General features: G+C 42.9%; 1 non-coding gene across 1 annotated transcript; it reads right to left on the bottom strand.

Moving 5' to 3' along the window:
- Positions 1 to 6,603: 6,603 nt before the first annotated feature.
- Trnaa-agc lies at positions 6,604 to 6,675 on the bottom strand. The gene has a single exon. It is a non-coding gene; the product is annotated as a tRNA-Ala (tRNA).
- Between the last annotated feature and the right edge of the window lie 5,392 nt (positions 6,676 to 12,067).

The raw sequence follows: 12,067 nt of genomic DNA, 5'->3' as shown, positions 1-12,067 counted from the left end.
CCGTACATGACCTGCAACATGCGGTCATGCATTATCCTGCTGAAATGTAGGGTTTCGCAGGGATCGAATGAAGGATAGAGCCACGGGTCGTAAAACATCTGAAATGTAACGTCCACTGTTCAAAGTGCCGTCAATGCGAACAAGAGGTGACCGAGACGTGTAACCAGTGACAACCCACACCATCACGCCGGGTGGTACGCCAGTGCTGTGCGGCTGGTCCCGGTGGAGGTTCGAGTCCTCCCTCGGGCATGGGTGTGTCTCCATAGGATAATTTAGGTTAAGTAGTGTGTAAGCTTAGGGACTGATAACCATAGCAGTTAAGTCCCATAAGATTTCACACACAGCTGAACAATTGAACGCAAGTATGGCGATGACGAATACACGCTTCCAATGTGCGTTCACCGCGATGTCGCCAAACACGGATGCGACCATCGTGATGCTGTAAACAGAACCTGGATTCAACCGAAAAAATGACGTTTTGCCATTCGTGCACCCAGGTTCGTCGTTGAGCACACCATCGCAGGCGCTCCTGTCTGTGATGCAGCGTCAAGGGTAACCGCAGCCATGGTCTCCGAGCTGATGGTCCATGCTCCTGCAAACGTCGTCGAACTGTTCTTGCAGATGGTTGTTGTCGTGCAAACGTCCCCATCTGTTCACTCATGGATCGAGACGTGGCTGCACGATCCGTTACAGACATGCGGATAAGATGCCTTTCATCTTGACTGCTATTGATACGAGGCCGTTGGGATCCAGCACGGCGTTCCGTATTACCATCCTGAACCCACAGATTCCATATTCTGCTAACAGTCGTTGGGTCTCGACCAACGCGAGCAGCAATGTCGCGATACGATAAACCGCAATCGGGATAGACTACAATCCGACCTCTATCAAAGTCGGAAACGTGAAAGTACGCATTTCTCCTCTTCACACGAGGCATCACAACAACGTTTCACCAGGCAACGCCGGTCACCTACTGTTTGTTTATGAGAAATCGGTTGGAAACTTTCCTCATGTCAGCACGTTGTAGGTGTCGCCACCGGCGCCAACCTTGTGTGAATGCTCTGAAAAGCTAATCATTTGCATATCACAGCATCTTCTTCCTGTCGGTTAAATTTCGCGTCTGTACCACGTCATCTTCGTGTGTAGCAATTTTAATGGCTAGTAGTGTATCTGAAGTCAATGCAAATCCATCTCGTCTACTTCTACGTGACTGTTCTGTAATGCACACTTCAGTGTTCAGCAGAGGGTTCATAGAACTACTTTAACACCTTTAGCGACCGTTTCACACTCGAATTACAAGTGGGGAAAATGGAAACCTCCCCCCATGAACCATGGACCTTGCCGTTGGTGGGGAGGCTTGCGTGCCTCAGCGATACAGATAGCCGTACCGTAGGTGCAACCACAACGGAGGGGTATCTGTTGAGAGGCCAGACAAACGTGTGGTTCCTGAAGAGGGGCAGCAGCCTTTTCAGTAGTTGCAAGGGCAACAGTCTGGATGATTGACTGATCTGGCCTTGTAACAATAACCAAAACGGCCTTGCTGTGCTGGTACTGCGAACGGCTGAAAGCAAGGGGAAACTACAGCCGTAATTTTTACCGAGGGCATGCAGCTTTACTGTATGATTACATGATGATGGCGTCCTCTTGGGTAAAATATTCCGGAGGTAAAATAGTCCCCCATTCGGATCTCCGGGCGGGGACTACTCAAGAGGATGTCGTTATCAGGAGAAAGAAAACCGGCGTTCTACGGATCGGAGCGTGGAATGTCAGATCCCTTAATCGGGCAGGTAGGTTAGAAAATTTAAAAAGGGAAATGGATAGGTTGAAGTTAGATATAGTGGGAATTAGTGAAGTTCGGTGGCAGGAGGAACAAGACTTCTGGTCAGGTGACTACAGGGTTATAAACACAAAATCAAATAGGGGTAATGCAGGAGTAGGTTTAATAATGAATAGGAAAATAGGAATGCGGGTAAGCTACTGCAAACAGCATAGTGAACGCATTATTGTGGCCAAGATAGATACGAAGCCCACACCTACTACAGTAGTACAAGTTTATATGCCAACTAGCGCTGCAGATGACGAAGAAATTGAAGAAATGTATGATGAAATAAAAGAAATTATTCAGATTGTGAAGGGAGACGAAAATTTAATAGTCATGGGTGACTGGAATTCGAGTGTAGGAAAAGGGAGAGAAGGAAACATAGTAGGTGAATATGGATTGGGGGACAGAAATGAAAGAGGAAGCCGCCTGGTAGAATTTTGCACAGAGCACAACATAATCATAACTAACACTTGGTTTAAGAATCATGAAAGAAGGTTGTATACATGGAAGAACCCTGGAGATACTAAAAGGTATCAGATAGATTATATAATGGTAAGACAGAGATTTAGGAACCAGGTTTTAAATTGTAAGACATTTCCAGGGGCAGATGTGGACTCTGACCACAATCTATTGGTTATGACCTGTAGATTAAAACTGAAGAAGCTGCAAAAAGGTGGGAATTTAAGGAGATGGGACCTGGATAAACTAAAAGAACCGGAGGTTGTACAGAGATTCAGGGAGAGCATAAGGGAGCAATTGACAGGAATGGGGGAAATAAATACAGTAGAAGAAGAATGGGTAGCTTTGAGGGATGAAGTAGTGAAGGCAGCAGAGGATCAAGTAGGTAAAAAGACGAGGGCTAGTAGAAATCCTTGGGTAACAGAAGAAATATTGAATTTAATTGATGAAAGGAGGAAATATAAAAATGCAGTAAGTGAAACAGGCAAAAAGGAATACAAACGTCTCAAAAATGAGATCGACAGGAAGTGCAAAATGGCTAAGCAGGGATGGCTAGAGGACAAATGTAAGGATGTAGAGGCCTATCTCACTAGGGGTAAGATAGATACCGCCTACAGGAAAATTAAAGAGACCTTTGGAGATAAGAGAACGACTTGTATGAATATCAAGAGCTCAGATGGAAACCCAGTTCTAAGCAAAGAAGGGAAAGCAGAAAGGTGGAAGGAGTATATAGAGGGCCTATACAAGGGCAATGTACTTGAGGACAATATTATGGAAATGGAAGAGGATGTAGATGAAGATGAAATGGGAGATATGATACTGCGTGAAGAGTTTGACAGAGCACTGAAAGACCTGAGTCGAAACAAGGCCCCCGGAGTAGACAGTATTCCATTGGAACTACTGACGGCCGTGGGAGAGCCAGTCCTGACAAAACTCTACCATCTGGTGAGCAAGATGTATGAAACAGGCGAAATACCCTCAGACTTCAAGAAGAATATAATAATTCCAATCCCAAAGAAAGCAGGTGTTGACAGATGTGAAAATTACCGAACTATCAGCTTAATAAGTCACAGCTGCAAAATACTAACACGAATTCTTTACAGACGAATGGAAAAACTGGTAGAGGCCAACCTCGGGGAAGATCAGTTTGGATTCCGTAGAAACATGGGAACACGTGAGGCAATACTGACCTCACGACTTATCTTAGAAGAAAGATTAAGGAAAGGCAAACCTACGTTTCTAGCATTTGTAGACTTAGAGAAAGCTTTTGACAACGTTGACTGGAATACTCTCTTTCAAATTCTAAAGGTGGCAGGGGTAAAATACAGGGAGCGAAAGGCTATTTACAATTTGTACAGAAACCAGATGGCAGTTATAAGAGTCGAGGGACATGAAAGGGAAGCAGTGGTTGGGAAGGGAGTAAGACAAGGTTGTAGCCTCCCCCCGATGTTGTTCAATCTGTATATTGAGCAAGCAGTAAAGGAAACAAAAGAAAAATTCGGAGTAGGTATTAAAATTCATGGAGAAGAAATAAAAACTTTGAGGTTCGCCGATGACATTGTAATTCTGTCAGAGACAGCAAAGGACTTGGAAGAGCAGTTGAATGGAATGGACAGTGTCTTGAAAGGAGGATATAAGATGAACATTAACAAAAGCAAAACAAGGATAATGGAATGTAGTCTAATTAAGTCGGGTGATGCTGAGGGAATTAGATTAGGAAATGAGGCACTTAAAGTAGTAAAGGAGTTTTGCTATTTGGGGAGCAAAATAACTGATGATGGTCGAAGTAGAGAGGATATAAAATGTAGGCTGGCAATGGCAAGGAAAGCGTTTCTGAAGAAGAGAAATTTGTTAACATCCAGTATTGATTTAAGTGTCAGAAAGTCATTTCTGAAAGTATTCGTATGGAGTGTAGCCATGTATGGAAGTGAAACATGGACGATAACCAGTTTGGACAAGAAGAGAATAGAAGCTTTCGAAATGTGGTGCTACAGAAGAATGCTGAAGATTAGATGGGTAGATCACGTAACTAATGAGGAAGTATTGAATAGGATTGGGGAGAAGAGAAGTTTGTGGCACAACTTGACCAGAAGAAGGGATCGGTTGGTAGGACATGTTCTGAGGCATCAAGGGATCACCAATTTAGTATTGGAGGGCAGCGTGGAGGGTAAAAATCGTAGAGGGAGACCAAGAGATGAATACACTAAGCAGATTCAGAAGGATGTAGGTTGCAGTAGGTACTGGGAGATGAAAAAGCTTGCACAGGATAGAGTAGCATGGAGAGCTGCATCAAACCAGTCTCAGGACTGAAGACCACAACAACAACAAATCATTGTGTGATTTTTGACTCCTATTATTTTATTAAAATTGTTATTTCTATGTAGATGGGGTGAACAAATTATTTTGAAAGTTCGTGAAAAGATCTGAGGACAACTAAAGGCGTTTCTTATTTTTAACAGTTGACACCCCCAACTCGTGTAACGTGTGTGGTATCGTTCAGAGATCGCGGTGGCACACCAAAATTGCTACCCGCAGTGACGTATGGGAGTCCCTCCTGAAGACCGCGTTTCTTCCTCAGTACTGCAGCACACACAGTGAGGTCAATATAATATCGCGCTAGCAAGAGCCCAGCCCCAGTCTGCGAGCTGAGCTACTGCGGTCAGCATCATCGACTAGGACAGCGACAGTGAAAGTTTCTGATAAAAGGTACTTCATAATGTTGAAAATTATATCTCAACAGAACAGTTGTTCTTAGCGTGTCAAGCAGTACTTTGTTAGACCACGGCAGTTTTAAATTATGCAGTACTCCTGTGGCAAAATTAAGTTAATCTTTTACTCATTTATGTAACAAAGTGAGCCAATCTTTCATGTGTTCTAGGCTGATGAGTCTTCTCCTAAAGCAATCAAAGAACACAAATTTGTGGGCAGACGAGAGGAGTCTCGCCTGGTCACAACAATATTCGTGATTCTCTCTCTCCTATTCCGCAATAATAAAAAAATAACCATTCATTACTTGAATTTTTTGATGTCTTCCTCCAGTCCTAGCTGATAAGGATCCCACACAACACAGCAATATTCCAGAAGGGGCCGATCAAGCACTGGGGAACCAGAAATTTTAATAAATTTCGTACACTTTCTTGTGTTCTGATAGTAAAATGCAGTCTTTGGTTTGATTCATATATTTTCTATGCGATATTTCCAATTTAAGTGCACATAATTATAATCCCTGTAGGCTTTATTTTGTAGTCTTTCAATTTGTTTTATTTATTTTGCATCCGAAATCTAGCGGAATTTTGATAGTACTCATATGGAGGACCACACACTTTTTATTCTTTAAGATCTATTGACATTTTCTCAGCATATACATATATACTCATAGCAACATAGTAAAGAGCCACCAGAACAGACCAACAATTCAGCTCACAAACCATGTTCTGGTGCACGTGCCACGGCAGTCAGCCTGGCTGCACATTCTCCCCCACTATAGCATACCATCTGAGCACGAGGAATAGGGAGAAACTGCGAGTGCGCTTCATTTAAATGCAATACAGTTGCACTGGATACAACTTGGTTTCATATTTCACTTTCTCTGTAACATATTATTTACCAATTCTTGTCGCGCTGAAGAGATAATTTTTATCTGGTAAAAACTGTTGGTATACGAACAGACGCAGATAGTTTCACACATTTTCGCAATCAGGTTGCCACGTAATCGTGACTTATTTAGTTTCCTAATTGAAAAATGGTCTTTCACACATATATGTTCATTCAAATATTGTAGCACTTTTGCAAACTCATTATGGAGTCGTGGAAATTCTGCCTGAGGAAAACAATGAATGTCCTGGACAGTTCTAACGTTGGGGATTTGTCTTCTAAACGGGAATAACACTAGAGAACGATCAGTTCCGCCTGCACATACACAGGTGTGCTTTCAATTGAAACGTCAAACGGTCTCGGAAACAGCTCGGTAACGGATGTAAGAGTGGCAGTGGAAATTATCCTTTTAGTTCTTTCAGTTGCACGATGAATTCTTCAGGATTCACGTCTTCTTTAATGCCAGTGAGCTTATGGAAATGGACTGTGTTTGACACAATTTTTCCCTCCTATAGTGCGATTTTCTTTTCGAATGCGTCCCCATAATATCAGAAATAATTGTTTCTCACCTTGCAATGTCTTACTGTGGGTAATGTGCAGTCGAGTCCGTGTAAAATGCGATGTCTACAATCCATTCTGGATGAAATTAAAATACGTGATTCCAGAGGCCTTTCCAAGTCTCAAACATCTGTGATGTATATATGCAGAAAAGCGACGAATGATGATTATACTAGAGCTGGGATTTGAACCCGGGTCTCCTGCTCGCTAGGCAGATGCGCTAACAACTACGCCACCCTAGCACAGTGGCTTTGCACAACTGTACGGACTACCCTCGTACGCCTCCTTCCTCAATGCAAATCCTATTCTCGCTTCAACCCACTTGTTATTATCCCTAAACTAGAAGAGCGTTGTAGAGGCTCTCCAAGTGTATTGGAACACCAGCTCAGCATCGAACGAAATAGGGAATCCTGCCTGGAACCCAGGCATAGGTGCTTTATTCGAAATTGGTTAAAGGACCCATACCTGAGTTTCGGGCAGGATGCCCCGTTTCGTACCTTACTGAGGTACTGTTGCAATATACTTCGAGTGTCTCTGCAAAGCTGTTCGAGCGTAGGGGGAATACTAACTGGGCTGAGGCAGGAAAGGAAATTTGGACTGAGGAGGTAGGCATGCCAGCGTAGTTCGTGCATTTGTGCAAAGCCACTGCCAGGATTGCATAGTGGTCAGTGCATCTGCCTAGTGAGCAGGGGACCCGATTTCGAATCCCGGCCTCAGTATAAATTTTCTTTCGTCGCTTCAGTTTGCACATAAACACAATTCCGGTTGGTCTAATTTTCGTTCCTACATTACCTTTTCCTTCATAAATTCAACAAAAACGGGTTTTAAACCGAAAATTCGTTGTAGGCCCGCCCCTTGACTCAACCATCGTTCTTTGCAGTAATATATAAAGTCTCAAATCTCCATACTCTTCGTTCATTTCCATTGAAAACTGTTGCAACTGACAGATGAAATGGTACATGCGACTGCTGAAGATACATCAGCTGAAGAAATTAGACGCGAAACTTGTCGAGCAGTTATGAAGGCTCGCCCACAAAGGAGTAACATATCTGTGACCGAGAGAGCTATACTACGTTAACATCGCCAGGATACCGAGACGGTGTTTCTTCCAGCTGATCAGGGTAATGCCACTGTTTTAATGATTCGTGACGATTATCATCATAAAATGAACAGTTTGTTGAGTGACAGCACATACAGGAAGATCAGTAAAGACCCCATCAACCAGGTGGTTAGGAAGACTGCTTCGCTTCTGAACGCCTCCACCATTCCACCAGACGTTGTGCTAAGATTGAAACCAAGTGGAGCGGTGCCTCCAAAGCTTTATCGACTTATAAAGATCAACAAGAATGGTGTTCCTCTGCGTCCGATAGTGAGTAACATCGACTCTCCAACCTATTGTTGTGCCAAACACTTAGCATCGTTACTAAGGCCTCTGGGAAAATGCGCTCATCGTATACGTAACTCTGTGGACTTCATTGGCAAACTGAAATCACTCAAACTGAGCAATTCAGATATGTTAGTCAGTTTCGATGTAGTGTCGTTGTTCACAAAGGTTCCTCTTTCGGAATCATTGTTTCTTATTGGAAAAAGTTTCGATAAAGAGATTTCAGCTTTGTTTGAACATGTTTTGACCTCGACATATTTTTTATTCAATAACATATTTTATGAACAGACTGACGGTGTCGCCATGGGTAGTCCTTTGTCGCCCTTGGTTGCCAACTTTTTTATGGAGGACTTCGAAGAGAAGGCGCTGGAATCTGAAAGCTTGAAGCCCACAGTGTTTTCGAGGTATGTTGACGACACGTTTGTGGCCCCATGGTGAAGACAAGTTAAAAAGATCTTTAGATCATCTGAACTCCATGATGGAAATCGAAAAAGATGGATGCCTTCCATTTTGAATGTTCTGGTACGGCGTAAAAATGGCACCTTGGGACACGCGGTTTATCGAAAACCGACCCATACAGAATTATATTAAAGCGCAAATAGCTGCCACCATCCTTCACAGACGATGAGTGTACTCAGAACTCTAGTACACAGAGCACATGCCATTGCTGACGAGAGCAGTCTGGAGGACGAGATTTTACACCTGAGAAGAGTTTTTGAAGCCAACGGGAACTCACAACAGCAAATACATAACGTGCTACAAATGGACCAACTGGGGGTATAAGAAAATCTGCCATACGTGGGAAGCCTATAATCAAAAATAGGACGGATCCTCAGTAAGCACGAAGTGAAAGTGATTTTTTGCCCTCCACCAAAGACAGCAGCACTCATGGGTTCCGTTAAAGATGATTTGGTGCTACGGAAGCATGGGGTTTACAAGATCCCCTGTGAGTGCGGCCGTTCATACATCGGACAGGCGACACGTACTATCCAGGAGAGATGCACAGAGCATCGCAGGTACACCCGGCTCTTACAACCTAATAAATCTGCGGTGGCCGAGCACTGTATTGACACCGGGCACTCTATGGTGTACGATAACGTCGAAATTGTAGCCTCGACTTCATCCTTCTGGGACTCAGTAGTGAAGGAAGCAATTGAAATTCACTTGGTGACGAAATTAATTAGTAGAGATAGCGGCTTCAGCTTGGACAAATCGTGGAATCTGGCAATTTCTGTAATAAAATCACAAAGACGTCGCGACGGTGCAGCTCGCAGTGATACATCGAAATCACCGTGTGGATCGACTGCGCAGCCATAGATCTATTTTCATGCACATGCCATACGTCTTTGCCGCCGATTAACGTCTCGGGCGCCTTGTGTATCTGTGGCCGAAAGCTCAGTGGTGCGGTCCACGGCTTTAAGAGGACGGAGCAAGTGCTGGAGCGTCAGTCACCTCGGCTCACTCTGAAGATGGATGGACGGTATTCAGCCGAAATATTACAAGAAGAAGTCTAATTTATGCGGCTGCACGCCCGAAATTTTATGGATCAGTATTTGCGCCGCGAAAATATGAAGATGCACATCAGGCTGTTACTATAGCTCGCGTCACGGAAGACGGAACTCCCGCGCATAGAGGCGGAGCAGTGTAGGGATGAGAACTGCACATGCGCGGCAGTAGAGAGCGGGCAAAAAAGTCCACGTTGCTGAACTGCGTTGCTGCGGGCAACTGCCAGGCTCATTTGCCGGTGGTACATCGTATTATACGTTCAAATCTATGAATGGAATAGTAAATATTAAAACCAATTTCGATAAGTCGTCATAAGAGAAATATTAATTCACTTCTTGACGACGTTGTGTCCACAGCTCCACAGATTTACTCTGCGTGACGTCGGGAGGCGAGAACAGCTGACAGCTTTGTGAAGACTTGAAGCACAATTTTTCTCAAAATAATATTCTAACGACGGAATCATTGAAACTGCTTGCAATTATCATTTATTGCGATTTGAACTGCATTATAAGTAAAAATTTAACACACAACAAAATTAACTTCAAGCACATACTAAAATCATTAAACTCAATAGAACTTTTAAAAATGTGTATAAAGTGTGCGTGTTCGTGTTTTTGAGTGTAGTTAAGTGTAATCTCTGCATGTAAGAAAGAATTAGTGGTAGAAAAGACCAATGAGAAGACTATTGTAAAAATGGTCAGAACGCTGTCATATTTTTCCGCTGTTAATTGGCATTATGAGGGTAAACTAACTCGTTCGACATTACAGTGAGAGACCGCATTTATAATCCATTGAACTAGCTAACAGTTAACCATCACCTGCGAATAACTACAGGGAATGATGACCGATAACATCGAAAACCACCGATACCTCGACCAGTAACAGTTTTACGTATCAGGGGTTTACATGAGGAAATATCAGATTTTTCAAGAATTTATCCCGCTGCGTTCTCGCGTGTTATTAGAGCATACAACGTAGTGGGAGAGGCTTAACTTCTCCTTGGACAATATGTTGAACATTATGGCCTGCATAATCCAAAGAATACAAAGTCCTCATCAAAAAGGCGAGGAAGTTCTCATTATTATGTGTGCAACTAAGATGTTGAAAAACATTTTTTAAACCATGATGCTTTAAAACTAAGAAATATTATTACTTTGTTCCAAAGTCTATATCGTAATACCACGGGTGTCACTTCTATTTGACTGTTTCCGAAAAATCTGATTATAAATTGACGATGGTAGTTTCAAGGCTTATATCCACCATCACTTCCCTGTCAAATTATTCTTTCTGAAGCTTCTCAGCGTGCTGTACAGATTGTGCCACATATAGCCTTATACTTTGCCCAAATTAATTCCATAGTGGTACACTGACAGTGGCACGTGAGTAAACGCGAAACTATGTGACCCCATTCACGTGCAATAAATTCAAGTTCGTACGTTCTGCAACGTGACTTGTATAAATTAACGAGCTGCAGGAGATCGGCACGAGTGTGATTTATACTGTGTTTAATATCTATTTTGTAAGCCAGGAAAAAATATCCGCTTTTCTGGTGTTTATACTTCGTGTAACAACTGAATTATAAATGGCAATGACAGATTTCGAAGCAAGATACGACAGTTGTGAATCACGTCACGAAACTGACAGCGTTCATTTCCTAATATTAGTTACTGCCGTTTTTCTTACGCGTAAATAACACTTTACTCTCAGAAACAAAACCAGAAGAAGAGTCAGCATGCAGAATAATTATCCGAGAACCTATTCCTATGAAAATTTTAAAACTGCTATTACTATCACTCATTTTCCAGCAGATCTTCCTGGGATGATTCTGAATGGCCCATGTTTCATCAAGGTAATACAATGTTGAACTACTTCCTCTTGTATCGTGAATCTTTATGTGATGTAGTTCATGCTTCACCTATGTCACTTCTTTGAACTAAAAACTTTCTTCTTAACATATCAGGAACCAATTTCTTTTAAAATTATTTACATTGACGAAGCGCTTACCATTGAAGCTAACCTTCTCCTGCATAACTGTAACACGTTTATGTGATGTCGGGCATTCGTCATTCACATGGAGTACTTTAAAACATCGTTGTGTTACAGGTTCCTTGCGAGTTCGATGCTTTCCAAACGACACGAAGCCAACTTTTTCTACAGTTCTTACAGCTCTGACACTTTCGTTTACAGTTCTCTTTACTGTTCTCAAAAATGGTTCAAATGGCTCTGAGCACTATGGGACTTAACTACTGAGGTCATCAGTCCCCTAGAACTTAGAATTACTTAAACCTAACTAACCTAAGGACATCACACACATCCATGCCCGTGGCAGGATTCGAACCTGCGACCGTAGCGGTCACGCAGTTCCAAACTGACGCGCTTAGAACCGCACGGCCACACCGGCCGGCCCTTTACTGTTCTCTTGCCGACACCGCATGGTTCTGGAGTCCATTCTTTTGTCTTCAAATGTCAACAATAGGAGACCTGCTTTCAAATTCACATCAGCAAAGTTATAAATGGGTTAAATAATCCCCCTCGCCTGCTTATGAAGCACTTCACATTCTTCCCGTCATCTGGCTTTTTCTTTCAATCGCACTTACACGTTTACAGTGACAGTTGAATGAATAATTCGGTTGTCGAAGTACGGCAACAGTGTAGAATGTAGGAGCGAGATTCTCGCTGTAACTCGCTGCTAGCCGCTTGGAAAGAGTCAGTGGCTAGTGGAGGGGGATACGTAGAACGGCTGA

The sequence above is a fragment of the Schistocerca americana genome, chromosome 3 (genome assembly GCF_021461395.2).
Source record: "Schistocerca americana isolate TAMUIC-IGC-003095 chromosome 3, iqSchAmer2.1, whole genome shotgun sequence".
NCBI classification, from domain to species: Eukaryota; Metazoa; Arthropoda; class Insecta; order Orthoptera; family Acrididae; genus Schistocerca; species Schistocerca americana.
The sequence above is the reverse complement of the archived record's forward strand: the minus strand, read 5'-3'. Positions and strand labels throughout refer to the sequence as shown.